The sequence below is a fragment of the Castor canadensis genome, chromosome 15 (assembly GCF_047511655.1).
Source record: "Castor canadensis chromosome 15, mCasCan1.hap1v2, whole genome shotgun sequence".
NCBI classification, from domain to species: Eukaryota; Metazoa; Chordata; class Mammalia; order Rodentia; family Castoridae; genus Castor; species Castor canadensis.
The window spans coordinates 9,796,081-9,811,444 of record NC_133400.1 but is presented as its reverse complement, the minus strand read 5'-3'; the positions used below and the strand labels follow the sequence as shown (position 1 = coordinate 9,811,444).

The 15,364-nt window shown below is 41.2% G+C and overlaps 1 long non-coding RNA gene across 1 annotated transcript in view; it reads right to left on the bottom strand.

Annotated features, from left to right (window-relative positions):
• Nucleotides 1-15,364, bottom strand: part of LOC109685570 (uncharacterized) — a 229,554-nt gene that overhangs the window by 135,215 nt on the left and 78,975 nt on the right. Inside the window, exon 3 of the long non-coding RNA XR_012441885.1 lies at nucleotides 6,003-6,262. This is a non-coding gene — a long non-coding RNA (uncharacterized lncRNA). The remainder of the gene's footprint in view (nucleotides 1-6,002; nucleotides 6,263-15,364) is intronic.

Here is a 15,364-nt window from a genome sequence, read left to right as displayed (position 1 = left end):
CCATTGCCCAGACAAGCAGTATTTTTTTTCTTGTTTATATGTCTCTTCCACAATAGGAAAAACATTCAAGTAACTGATGAAAAGAGGGCTTGGTGCTAGAAAAGACAGCATTTTCCTCCCTGTCTAGCTTTCGCAATATATAAGTACTTTTAGGCTATGAAATATTTTTCAACATTAAGAGTGCAAATTTTAAGAGGTGCCATCCAAACTATAAATCCAATTTCTAAAAGTTCACACATGTCATATAAAAATTTTAATATAACACAAAACATATGTCTTTTCGGGGGTAAAAGCTATTTAATAGTGTTATTGATGATTAATGACTAATTAGATATACTGAAGGTTCTTTATTACTATTTGCTTTTTGGAAGGAGAGTTGAAAGTGGTGTGTCAACTCACATAAAAATATTGTCCTTTCGACAGTAAATTCCTTCAAAATTACATGTCCAGCTCTATAAAATGATAGCATTGTGTGCATAGTTTCCGTAACAGTGCTTGCCACCTCATGGATTTACTTTTATCTAACAGGCCAATCACAGAATCGAATTACAAGACAGACTTATAAACAGGGTTTTTTTTCCTTCAAATCAGATACTTAATAATTTTATGAATGGTATAGATTAATTCATCCATTTATTTCATAAAAAATATTCATAAGAATTTATCATCGCCAGGCTTCAGGCATCAATTCTGGATACTGAAGCTACCTCTGTGAATAAGACAGACAACACTGGTTATTGTAGAACTTGTGGCCCAGTGGGAATAGTGAACAGAAATATGTATGTATATATACACACATATATATAGCAGCTTTTTATTATGCAGCATATAAGTTCTATCGGCAGGGATAGAAAATGATGGCCATAGGTTATATAGAGGTAAAACCATTAAGAAGGTGAATTTGGGAAGAATCATAAATGGAAGGGAAAGTATCCCAGATAAATGAAGGGTACATGCAAAAGTCCTGAGGTAGGAACAAAACTGAACATTCTCATAAACACATATTGGAAATTCAAGATCGAAGATGCAACAACTGAAGGTATGGGAAAGTGTGAGGAAAGCCATCACTGGAAGCCAGGAGGTCAAATCAAGAAGCCAACACATTGAATGCCCTCTCATTTAATTATCATTTCATTTAGTCATTCATCTCATGCTGTTCATTTAATCACCCATATCCTTTATCATAAAATCATCATTAATCTTTCTTACCAGTTGACATAAAGCTAAAGTTTTACTCCCAGAGCTGCATTAGCTCATCTCTCAAGTTTATGGTATGTAGTGTTTGTATTATTTGGTTCTATTGACCATAATTTTTTAATTGACTAATACACTATTTGAGTGAATTACTAACATTTTCAAACGTATTTTCTTTGGGATTTTTTATTATTGGCTTCTAATTTTATTGTATTGTATACAAAGAATATAGTGTGTATGATATTGATTCTTTAGTTGAGAGGTTTTTTGTTGAGAGTTATGCTACAGCCTGATATAGGATTGAGTTTTGCAAATGGTCAGCATGTACTTGAAAACAAAGTGGGTTTTCCTGAATTTCTGGAACAGGGGGTCTGGATGTGGCCATTGGATCAATTTTGTTTGTATCTCCTGCATCCTCAGTGATATTTGCTTAAGCTATTATACTTCCTCCTACAGTTTTATTTTTTTAATTTTATTTATTTATTTATTTATTTTGGTGGTACAAGGGTTTGAACTCAGGGCTTCAGACTTGCAAAGCAGACACTGTACCACTTGAGCCACACTTTCAGTCCATTTTTTTGCTGTGGTTATTTTGGAGATGGGGTCTCACAAACTATTTGCCCAAGCTGGCTTTGAGCCACAGTCCTCTGATCTCAGTCTCCCATGTAGCAAGGGCATGAGCCACGGGCACCTGGCCCTCCTATGCTTTTAAATATTCTGATTTCTCTTTGTAATTCTGTCCATTTTTACTTTATATATTTTTGTGATTACCTTGTTATTCCTAAGTTCCCAGTGTCTTTCTGGTTGCTTATTTCCTTATACCAGGTTTCTATAAATCATAGCAATCTATTTTAGAGTTTGACATTAGCAACTGTTGGCTAATAATGGGGATAGGGAGAGAGAGTAATAGAGGTGTTAATCTGATTAAATTACAGTATTTTCATGTGTGAAATACCACAGTGAAACCCTTTGAATCATGAGTATATACTTAAAAACATGAAGGTAAAACAGGCCCTGTTCCGGGTGGGTACAGCTGGGAAGGGCTGGTGAATGGAGAGAGTGATGGAGGGTGAGTATGACTGATGCACTTAATATATTTGTATGAAAATAGAACGATGACACCTGCTGAAATTGTTTTAATATGTGGGGGAGGGGATGGGGAAGGAGGGAGGGAGGGGTGAGTCTAATCAGGGGACATTGTAAGCATATATGCAAATGTCACCATGAAACGCCCCTGCACAACGAATATATATTAACCAAAATGTTTTTAAAATATCATTTTCTTTGCCTTATATATATTTTTTTACCCTTTAACTTTCAACTTTTCTATGCCACATGAATTAAAAATATCTCTTACAAATAAACCACACATTTCTCCCAGCTTAATGATTTGGCAAAAATGTGAACTAGGTTGATTTATTTGAATTAATGTGATTACTGATATACTGGGTTTAATACTAGTATCTTCTTTTTTGGACCAGTTTTTATATTAATCAAATTCAGTGACAATGTGACAATGAAAATCTGATTAAACACCCAAGTATGGCACAAGCTTTGCTTTCCTGTAGGAGGCTTTTCCCCTCTCCAGTATCATAAAAAGAGACAAATCTCTTGTTTGTCCAACTAGTGAGCACGGATTTTCTAATGCTCTTCTCACTTCAGCAATACTTCCTGGTTTTTGGCAAGAGTGTCAGTCCTAAATCCCTGCCTGTGCTGGCCACAGCATCCATCTTCCATCTTCAAGACAGCATTAAAATGTCTATCGCCAGCCATTAGGGTCTGCATCACCATCCAGATCCATTTCTGGATCTTGGGATCTAGAAAACCTGTTCATGCCCTCAAAGTAGGCCTCCAAATTCTACCTTTATTTCTAATATATCAGGATCTATTCATCTTTCATTTGATCTTGGATAAATATTTCATTTGGGGATCATTTTAGCCCATTTGTGCTAAGAATATTTGAGACTGGATACTTTATAAAGAATAGAAATTTATTTCTCACATAGTTCTGGAGACTGGGAAGTTTGAGATCAAGGCACTGGTAGGTTAGGGACGAGTCTCTTTGATTCCAAGATGACATCCTGAATAAGTCCTCCAAAGGGGAGGATTACCAGGTGCACCCATGGAAGAAGGGCAGAAGAGGGAGAACTCATTCCTGAAATAACTTTTCATAGTAGCATTACGCCATTTGTGAGAGTGAATCCCTCATGACCTAGAAAACTCCCATGAGGCCCCACCTCCTGACACTGTTACATTGTGGATTAAGTTACCAGACACATGAATTTTAGAGGAGACGGAAGCATTTAAAGCATACCCAGGAGATACAGGACATATTCTATCCAGAACTTGTAGGTATTTGATTTCATGTAGGATGCCATATTAACTTGCTAGGGCTACTATGACAAAGTACCACAGACTACATGGCTTAAATGACAAATTGATTTTCTCATGATGGTTCTGGAGGTACAAGTCCAAGCCCAACGTGTCATCAAGGTTGGTTTCTTCTGAGACCTCTCTCCTTGCCTTGTAAACAATTGTCCTCTCCCTGTGTCTTCACATGGTTTTTCCTCTGGGCATACAGTGTCAAATTTCTTCTTATAAGGACACCAGCCAGGATGGATTAAGGTCCATCATAAGGGCTTCATTTTACCTTGTCCTCCCTCCAAATGCAGTCACATTCTGAGATACTGGGGTTAGAACTTCAACATATGACTGGATGAGGGGACAATTCAGTCTATAACAGGCACCTTCCAATTCAATCTGCTGACTTGCCAGAAGAGATTCTGATTGGTCCTTTCTGCCCTCCTCTGTCTAGTTCAAGAGAAACTTCCAATGTAATCCTTTCTATGAAGTTTACCCTGCTCCAGGGCCCCCAGACAGAACTCAGTGCCTCTTCATTCAAGGTACTTGGTATCTACTTCCCTCATCATGCAGTACAAACATCAAGTAAAATGACACAGGACAGTGATGTGATGATGCCAACGACAATGCAACAACTGCCCAAAAACCCTTTGAAGTAGTTCTTATTATTAATCACCACATTTTAGAAATACTCAAAGTCACATAAGGTTAAGCAACCTGCCGATGATCACAGAGATAGGAAGTGACACTGTCCAGACATGAACACAGGGGTCCTCACCCCAGAACCCATACTCTAAAGCCACCATTTACAAATGCCAAAATCAAGAAGCTTGGTTTGACTTTCAGCTCTGCCACTGAATTCTTGGGGAGACTTTCAGAATGTCGCTCTACACATACCTCATTTATTCCCTTAACAAATACCCAGGACTGACATTACGTTGGTCAGTGTGTCAAAGGCTAGGGGGGGGTCTTTGCACAGAGCTCCTCACAGAGCTCACAGTCTTGTGAGGAGGCCACATATGGGCGGAAGGCATGAGGTCATGACGTCATTGAGGGTGTATTATAAACCAAAAGAGTATCCTGAAGGAGAGGAATATGGTTCTGAGAGCCCATGACACAGAAAGCTGCTGTCAGTCTGGAATGGCATTTCCAGGTCCTGCTTGAACACAGACACCAGGAGAAAGAACAGGCATTGACTGGTGGAGCAGTGTGGCTTAGAACACAAAGAGAGGAGAGAACAAGCCAAGGACATGAGGACAATGGAGTCAGGGCAAACAAGCCAGAATACAAAGCATGAGGGTAAAGCGAGCACCAGATGATGCTGGAGAGGCGGGCCGGGCGGAGGGGTGGGGGACGGGACACAATGTCCAACAAAAGGCTTTAACCAAGGCTAACCCATCCATGCCCTGCAGGTAATCATTTCTTCCTCATAAGGCTGAATATAGGATTTTATGAAGATCTGTGCAAAATGTCTGGGTTGTGGTCAGCTCTCAGACATTAATCTTGTCTTCAGTTTTCTCAACAGTATTTATTTTAAGGAATGTCTAGTCAACAGTCTCATGCACTGGGGTTTTAGTCTCCCTTTAAATTGACTCCTTCATGAAATGTAGGGCAGCGGTATCTCACTATGGAGCACACACTTTCAGCCTTTAATTTGCATGGAAATTGCTAGATCAAATAATGGTGTCTTGCCTGGAAACCACAGCTGTGCAGTCAAGTAAACTCTGCAAAAGTGGCCAGACCAGAGATTGTGCCAAATGCCACCAGTAGCAATTAGAAGCCACAGTGATTTGGGACATCTTTTTAAAAAAATAAGAAGTCCTTCTTCCAAATGGCACCACTAAAAGTATCCTTTTATAGAGAGAGAACAAGGGATAGCTTTGGACGTTATCCTACCGTAATGTTCTTTGGAACAACTAATCGCTGAGTACTCACTTTGTAAGGAGCTCACTGTGGGGTTTGTCAGCCTCAGGCATGAGTAGTCCCTGACTTTTTTTGAACATAATGTAAGGAAATTGCTCTTTGTCTTCTTTAACAAGTATAAAATTGAGATCTTTCAAATTCTCACTCCAAAGAGCCTTTTTTATTTTTTTTGGTTCAGAAGGTAGCTAGAATGTGCATCTGTACCTCCTTCCCTAAGACTGACCTTGTTTGTGACACCCCTAGGCTACCACCTCCTAACGTAGTGTTGGAGCAAGAGAAATTACTCATACTTTTCATACTCTAGCCTAAATATAGGCAAAAGAATCTCATCTTTATACCCCATGGCATAAATAAGACATTGCTGGAATGCTCACATCTGCTAAACAAGACATCATTTAGTATTAAATATATTTAGTATTAAAATTTCAATATCAAAATAAAAAATACTGTATTAGACTTTGAGTTGCTGTGACCAAATAACTGAGAATAGCAACTGGAGGATGGAAGGATTTATTTTGACTCACGGTTTCAGTCTGTAGTCCTAGGCACCATTGGTTCAGAGTCCATGGTGAGGCTCAACATCTTGGTGGCAGAAACATGTGGACGAAGAGGCTGGTCACCTCATGGCAGACAGGAAGCAGAGAGTGAGGAAGGGACTGGAGATCATTATAACCTTCACGGGCATGCCCTCTAGGACCCATTTCCTCCAACTTGGGCTCCTTCTAAAATTCTCAGGACCTCTCAAAATAGCAGCAGCTGTGGATCAAGCATTCAACACAGGAACCTGTAGGGGACATGTCAGATTCAAAGCATGGCAAATACTATGAATGTGGATAATTTGGTTAACCAAGATTGACCTACTCACTGCCAGCCTGTGGTTTCCTGTAGCTGAAGGAAAATCCTAATTTTCTATCACTCTTTAATTGACAATATTGGGGAGTCCATTCCTTAGTATGTTAAATTCTGTATTTCCTAGTGAAAAGACTGAGTCCAAGAGATACCCACATCTCCTTTGCTATTTACCTAGAAATCTCTCTCTTCCTTGACTGACAGACAATAGGAACGAAACTCATATGAAAATTCACCTTCCAGTCCTCCACTGGCTGAGGTTGTATGTGGATGGCTCCAGCAGTTCAATGAGTCTTAAAAACAAATCTAGAAATGCAAGACCCACACATATAACCACAGAAGGGTCATTTCCTTACAAATATGGCATCTGCCATCTTCAGCTTTCTCAAAACACAGCAGAGTTGACATTTACATTTCCAGCTATCCTCCATGTCACACTTTTAAAACACAGATGTTGCTTTAATACCTGCAATGACTTCTTCAAATTTCACACTTCTGTAGTGCTTTTGAAAATATTCTGTATCTCTCTCTTTTCTAACCTGCAGGCAATTTTTTTTGACTGAGTTGATACAATAACAACTTCAAGACAAGGCCGAATGTGTGGTGCCCCATCTTCTCAAATGGACCATAAATTTCTGAAAGGGTCCAGAAATTTATGCACCTGTGATTATGGCTGATGGAGGACATTTTTCAACTTTGTTGGCTATCCAGCATATTGATATTCCTTTATATTTGGAGAATTCTGTGTTGTACCACAGAAACTGAAAATGTCAGTTTTCCCAGACTCCCTTGCAGCCATGCATGAACACGGAGCCCAATCACTTATGCCCACAATGGACTTTGAAGTGGGTGCAGCAGTGGCAGGAAGGGGTCTGTCTTTGGAAGCAACTGGGGTTTCAGCAAACTCAACTGCAGTGATTCAAGGCAAAGAATTCAGTGCTGGAGCTTTTTCTATCAGAATAATTCTAGGATGAAATTTTGATTTTTGCTTCTACGTATGTAAACCTGAGCCTATTTTTAAAAAATTTTTATTGTATTCATATGTGCATACAATGTTTGGGTCATTTCTCCCCCCTTCCCCCACTCCCTCCCTTACCCCCCCTTACCCTTACCCCTTGCTACCTGGCGGAAACTATTTTGCCCTTATCTCTAATTTTGTTGAAGAGAGAGTGTAAGCAATAATAGGAAGGAACAAGGGTTTTTGCTGGTTGAGATAAGGATAGCTATACAGGGCATTGACTCACATTGATTTCCTGTGCGTGGGTGTTACCTTCTAGGTTAATTCTTTTTGATCTAACCTTTTCTCTAGTTCCTGGTCCCCTTCTCCTATTGGCCTCAATTGCTTTAAAGTATCTGCTTTAGTTTCTCTGCGTTGAGGGCAACAAATGCTATCTAGTTTTTTAGGCGTCTTACCTATCCTCACCCCTCCCTTGTGTGCTGAGCCTATTTTTTTGTTTGTTTGTTGTGGCAGTCCTGGGGTTTGAACTCATTGTCTTACACATACTTGGCAGGCATTCTACCACTTGAGCCATGCCCCCAGCCCTTTTTCCTTTAGTTATTTTTCAGGTAGGGTCTTAACACTTTTGCCCTGAACCAGCCTCGGACTGTGATCCTCCTGCTGATAACTCCAGTGTAGCTAGGATTATAAGCATGTACCACCACACCTAACTTGTGTGTTTTGAGATGGTATCTTGCTAACTTTTTGCCCAGACTGGCCTCAAACTATGAGTCTCCTGATCTCTACCTCCTGAGTAGCTAGGATTACAGGCTTAAACCACCATGCCTAGCCTAAAGATACTCTTTTAACAAAACTCCTTTTTTGTTTAAATCAGTCCAAATCAGTGTTTGAGGCTGCCAGCTAACAGTTCTTACTGCACTTTATTTATGAAAGAATCAGATCAAAGCTCACACCAACTGGTAGATGAGAGAAAATGAGAGACAACTGGCTGGCTATGGTGATCTCATTCTGGAAATAGGGATTTTTAAAAATAGACCAATCTCTGATTTTGGAGCCTATGAATACAGCCTGTAACGCTATCCATCTTTCTCTCAGAGTATATGATCTTCCAAGAAAACCACCCATCAATCTGGTAACAACTCCTGTGTATTTGCAGAGATACTCAGACAAAAATTCTTATTAGCTATAGTGACAGAATGCTCAATTAAAGAAAAGTTTTTCACTGTTAGGGTTTTTTTCTTTTTTCTTTTTTGGCAGTACTGGGGTTTGAACTCAAGGCCTGACACTAACTCAGGGTTAGGCAGACGCTCTGCCACTTGAGCCACAACTCCAGCCATGTTCTTTACTTTTAAATGCTTGAAATCTATAGCTAAAGAGAGATTTGGACTTTTTTTTTAGGTGAATATTTTGGACTACCATTTCTTCACACTTTTACTGAAAACTTTTACTTTCTGTTTTTAGAGTGGAAGTGGATATTCCCAAACAAATCTGCATAATCACTTTCACTTAATCCGACTCAGGACCAAGTGAACTGTGCTCAAGTCCTCTCTCAAGGGTGAGGAGGAAGTCCTTTGTCAAACAGGGAATAAGACCCTGTCTCCTTCCAGGGCTGCACTCCCCTCCTACCCTCTCTGTTTTGCCCCTCAAGCTTCTGTCTGGGGAATCCTGTCTTCACTATGTAGAGAATGGAAACACATTGTCACCAAGATTTGAGGACACAGCACCGAGCAATGATGTGCATCAGATTCACAACTGGGCTGCTGTCTTGGGCCGAGGTTGCTCGTGCATCTGTGTGGATTCAAGTACAGACTCCTTACTAGTAGGGCCAAGAACAGACCTTAAATTATATAGCTGTTGGTGTGGATGGAGCCTTCAACCTTGGCTCTCAGTCAGAGCGCAAATTGTGCTGAGACCTACAGAGAGTCCTGCACCTCAGGGAACATTCACCCAGGGAAACCGAAAAGCAGTGAGCTTTTTACTCTGGATACCCAAGGAGACTTTAAGATAACACTTTGCTGTAAGTGTATTTCAGGCAAAATTAATCTGATAAACCACCAGTAAATAAATCCCACCTAGAACCCAGCAGGATAAATTGGATTTAATCTGCTTATTAACTCACACTATGGGTGACTGGAACTGTGTTAAAAAACTAATCAGTGACTCAGTGGAAATGAACACTGATTGATTAGTTATGCTTGCCCCAGCATTAGAAGAGGGAAGTAGTAGTGCTGAGTGCCACAGATTTTCAAACTCTATTATCTGATGTCACCTGTCAATTAAATGTTGCCTGATTTCCACAACTCTGTGTTGAATTCTTACTTGTTGGAATGCTAAAGTTGTCTTCTTCTGTTTCTCATATGACACTTTTATTACAGTCTACTCTTTGTCATTTGTATATGTCTGTTTCACCTTCTATATCATTAATCCCCAGGGCAGAAAACAATGTTTTATTTATTATTAGATTCCTCTCAGATCTTAATATATACAATCTTCTGTGCATCCTTTTACTTATTCCTTAATGCAGAAACAAGTATTGACCACTGCTCTGGTCTGAATGTTGGTGTGCCTCCTCACCCAATTCATATGTCAAACCCTAACGTCTAATGTGATAAAATTGAAAGAGGGCCCTTGCAGAACTAAGTCATAAGGTCTCCATGCTCACAAATACTATCAGTGTCCTCATCAAAAAGGCTTGAGGTAGCTCCTCTGGCCCCGCCACCATGTAGACACAGCTGGGCATTGCCAGCTTTGAGGAACAAGCCCTCAACAGGCACCCAGTCTGCTGACCTTGGACTTAGCAGTTTCCAGAACTGTGAGCAATACATTTCTATTGTTTATACATTGCCTAGTTAAGTCTAAGGTGTTTTGTAAAAGTAGCCTGAACAGATGACATCTACTCAGTAAGATCTGAAATAGAAGCCTCTGAAATAGAAGCATGAACAAGACCCAGTCCACACCTTTGAGGCCCATTGAATGAAACAGGCCAAAAAATCTGTATTCTGGTCCACACTAGTACTATCTGTGCCAGTGATCATCTCTTAGAAGAGCCTGGTGTCCATGGCTTATGAAACAGGTTTCCACACACTTCATGTTCTGACATCATCCCAGGAACACAGGCAGGACTGCAAACTGAGCTCACTATGATTGGAGGTTAAAAGACTTGGCCACAGCTTTACAAATAAATGAACTGACAAATAAATGGAGAAGTGATTTTGAAAGTAACCAAGAAACCCTTTGGGTAGTCCATGGCCTAAGGTCTGAGCTCTGGGAATCATCCAGCCCTCAAGCCCAGAGCATGGACCATGTCTTCTAATGTCTTCTAATTCTATTACATCAGACATTAGATTTCAACACATGGATTGGGTGGGAGGGCACCAACATTCAGACCACAGCAGTGGTCAGTACTTGTTGCTTGTAGAATGAATAATCACCCCCAAGAAGATGTCTAGCTCCTGGTCCCTGTCCCATATGAATACGTGAGCTTATGCAGCATAGGGGAATTAAGGCTACACATGTAATCAAAGTACACATCAGTGACTGCAAGATAGGGACTGTGCCCTGGATTTTCCAAGTGCAATCACAGTGCAGTCACAAAGCTCTGAACTGGGAAAGAGGGGGACAGAAGAGAACTAGGGAGATGACAGCATGAGAAGAACTCAGCCAGATATGGCTGGCTGAGAAGCTAGAGGAGGGGGCCATTGCCAAGGAATGCAGGCAGCCCCTCAAAGCTGGAAAGACAAGTAAGGGGATTCTCCCTCAGAGCCTCCAAGAGGAACGTGGTCCAGCCAGCACCTTGACTGTAACCCCATAAGATGCATTTTGGGCCTCTGACTTCCAGAATTGTGAAATAACAAATGTGTTTTGTTTTAAGTGACTAAGTTGATAGTGATTTATTACAGCAGAAATCAATAGGAACCTGAGACAGGATCCATGTGGGTGAACCAGCTTCAAAATAGCCTTTTTCACTCTCTCTGTGTGTGTGTGTGTGTGTGTGTGTGTGTGTGAGAGAGAGAGAGAGAGAGAGAGAGAGAGAGAGAGAGAGAGAGAGAGAATTAAATAAGAGACTATATACTTAGGATTTTCTGCATAGCAGAGAAAACACCAATGTTAGCTACCTTCTTCTCTCCCTTGGAAATGCCACATACAAGGAGTTTTTCTTTTTAATCACAGTTTAAGCAATTTCTGACCTGTCCTATTTACTGTCTGACAACATTCAGAAACACTAAAAATAAGACAAAACAAAACAACAATAACCACAAAAAATTCCCATTTAAAGGAAATAGCTCACCATCCTAACTACACATGAAATCACCTGGGAGAATTTTTTTAAGCAAGACAGATTTCCAGGCCCTATATCTCAGACCAGTTGACTCTCTGAGAGGCAGTGTTAAGCACAGGTCTTCTTTCACAAGGAAGGAAATTCTAAGTCTGGCACTGGTGGCTCACACCTGTAATCCTAGCTACCCCGGAAGCGGAGACCAGGAGGATTGCGGTTCAAGGTTGGCCTGAGCAAAATAGTTTGTGATACCCAATCTTCCAAAATACCCAATACAGAAAAAGGGCTGGTGGAGTGGCCCAGCCGGTAGAGCGTCTGCCTAGCAAGCATGAGACCCTGTGTTCAAACCTCAGTACTGAAAAAGACAAAAGGAAGGAAATTCTAAGCCCTAACGAGAGCCAGGAGCACTCATGGGAGAGCCTCTAGTGGAGGTTGCTTCTAGGGCTGAGCCCAGAGTCCAGTCTACTTGTTCTTCTGACCCTGAACCGGTGCCCACCAGGTTCATGTCATGACTCCCAGCTCCTTCTCCTCTTTTGTTTTTGGTTGCCAAAAGCTCTTATCAAAAGGAAACAGATTCAGAATTCCAGTAGATAAAAGATAGAAATAGGATTTAGGGGCCTAGAACCCTTTTGATTCTAATTCTCCACAGTTCTTCAGAACCTAAATTTCTAGAATTCAACTTACCATACACTGTGTTAACTACAGAGCTGAGGTGGGCATGGAGCATGTCCCAAACAGGAAGCCCCCAACCACCAGATGCTGAAGACATTAGTGAATGTATATGAAAAAATAGCTACAATGGGCTGCTCAGTGGCCCAAGCATCATCCACACTCTCCCATCCTCAGAAATCAAAAGCTTGAAGATATCTTGAGTTAAAAACAAAAATGTCGTTTAACTTAACACTTCTTAAAGTCATTTGACCAAGAATCTATTTTTGCAAGGATCAGCTGCCAGCCAGGGTATCCATCTTAGAAGTTCCAGTTCCTGGCTGGGTATGGTGGCTCAAGCATGTAGTTCTACCAACTTAGGAGGTGGAAATTAGGAGGATCTTGATTTGAGGCCAGCCTGGGGGGTAGGGGAAGCTCATGAGACCCCATTTTAACTAATGGATGGGCACGGGTGCACTCGCCTGTCATCCCAGCTACATAGGATGGATGGCTCAGGCATAAAGTGAGACCCTTTCTCAAAAATAACCAACACCAAAAGAGTTGGTGGAGTGGCTCAAACATAGAGTGTCAATCTAACAAGCACGAAGACCCGAGTTCAACGACAATACTGGAAAAAAAGAAAAAGAAAAAAAAGGAAAAGAAATTCCAATTCTAATTCCTTCTGTGAAGGATGAAAATCTTGGGACATGATGTAATTTGCCTAAAATGACTGAAGCATGGACTGCCAATGTCTCCCTGCATCCCTTTAGCCAGCTGGAGTCCCCCTAATCTGGGCTGTCTCCAGCAAGCTAACAGCTTCCCATTTGGGGGCACCTGTTTCTGGTCATTGCTTGAGAACCTCCTCTGGTCAGGCGGACACCTGCTCTGGGTCAGGGCAATGGTGGGAATTGGTGTGTAACTGCTCCAGCTCCTCCAGCTTTCAGTGTGAGCGTGTTCAATGGATGCTCAGAGGGTCTCCAATGGCATATGAGTCCTGGTTGCCCATTGAGAAAAATCTGCTCATGAGCACCCCCTGCTGGTTTTTTCTCTTCCCTGACCCTAACCCTATATTCTCATCAATGCTACCCCAGATAGGTGCCCACTGAACTGCCTACATCCTGGTTCCTGTCCTACCCCCTACTTGAGAAGGAAACCCAAACAAGTTATTCACAAAGTAAGTCAGGAACAATGAGCTAGACTGAAAGTCCTGTTCAGGCACTAAGTAGACAATCTCATTTTCATAAATGAAATTAGAGTGTTGCTCAAGGTTCCAAGTTTTGAGTAGACAAGACATTTTCTCTTGAGACAAGAAGCTAAATTCTACCGTCAAATCAAATGAATTTAAACATTTTCCTTTGCCTTGACCCTTAAAGAATGAAAAGTAAGGATGTGTTAGAGACAAAGCGGTTTGCCTTATCTTCAGAAAATAAACAGGGCTTCTCCACCTGTGTGCCCTTTAGTGAAAGGTCACAGTGGATGGATATGTCATGTTGCTAGAATTTTCTTTGAGAGCTAAGAAGGAAACAAATGCTTAAAAATGTTGAATTCAAGAATTTCTGAACAGGCTGTATATCTGAGGTTACTCCTGGCTGCCAATTTTTTTCCCCAAAGCAGTGAATAAATTTGCTCAAGAAATTAGCTGTCGATAGCAGGGATATGAAAACCCAGCCAAAGCTCTAAATCTGGCGGAAGATCTCAAACTGTTTTCCAGATATTTGGAGCATAGTAAAATCTAACACATTTTTCTCAGCAACCCTCCTTTCCCCCCAATAACTCCAAAATTCTAAGGGAAATTTAATGATATGTTTAAGTATTATTTGACATCAAGAAGGTGGAAGAATTTTCTGATTATTCTTTTACCGGAACTATTTTCAAGAGGCTATTTGATTTTGATAGGTGTGACTGCCTCCATATTTGGGCTGTGCGTACTTGTATAGGGCGAAAGACATCGGAGCTTATGTAAGAAGCCTATACAAGTAGGGCTTTGGGGCAATCTGGATTCATAGAGCGAAGAGGGAGAGAAATACTAGTAATAAGTTTTTAAAAAACCACACCACCTTCCTCTTAGCTCTGGGGAGACCCATGATGTCTAAAGGCATTTGGACAGCCATCAAGACACACATTACAGACATGAATGAATTGTTAGAACCCGTCTGCTCAGCTCTGAGTATTTTAAGAACTGACTGAATGCCCAAAGGTGTACTTCAAAACTCAACTATACCTGACTGTTCTTCACCAAAGGCTGTGGTTCCTCCAGATCCATTCTCAGAAGTGTTGCCCTTGTACCCAGCAGAGAGAGACCTCTATTCCTTGCTAATCAGTTTCTTGATCCTCAGCTTTTGTTGGGTACATTACCAGAAACTTCTCATTATTCTGGGCTCTAACTTTGACCCCAGACAAAGGCTCAGACCACTTCACTTTCTCCTTGCTTAGCTCTAAAACCAGATTTAGTTCTGAAGGGCAGAACGTCCACGCAAAGACACTGTATATTTTGTTTTCCTTGGCCTGACACTGGGCTCCTGCTGTTGGATGGCACTAGTTGGTTTTTGGTTTTGTTTTTGTTGTTGTTGGTTTTTTGGCAGTACTGGGGTTTGAACTCAGGGCTTTGCACTTGCTTGGCAGTTGGTCTACCACTTTAGCCATAACTTCAGCCCTTTTTGCTCTGGTTGTTTTGGAGATAGGTTCTCATGTTTTTGCCCAGGCTAACCTGGACTGTAATCCTCCTATTTTATGCTTCCTGTGGTAGCTGGGATGACATGCATGTGCAACAATGCCCAGCTTTTTCCACTGAGATGGTGTCACATAGAAATTTTTGCCCAGACTGGCCTGGAACCATGATCCTCCCGATCTCAGTCTCTCAAGTAGCTAGGATTATAGGCATAAGTCATCAACAGCTAGTTGGTACTAGATCTTCTTCACATTTCCATCTCTGATGCCGTCCGCTGAGTGGCCTCCCCATAGGCATTCCATCTACCCCATGTAACACCCATGACTATTCGGGTAAAAAGTACCCGCTGAAGATTGCACAGGAAGTCTCTGTGTTAGGCAGGGCTCCCTAGGGAAAAGTAAGTGATAGGATACGTAGAGCTGTATTGAAAGAGACGTATTAGGAAAGGTGGACTCATTATGGACTGTTGTCCACAAGCTGAGGCCCC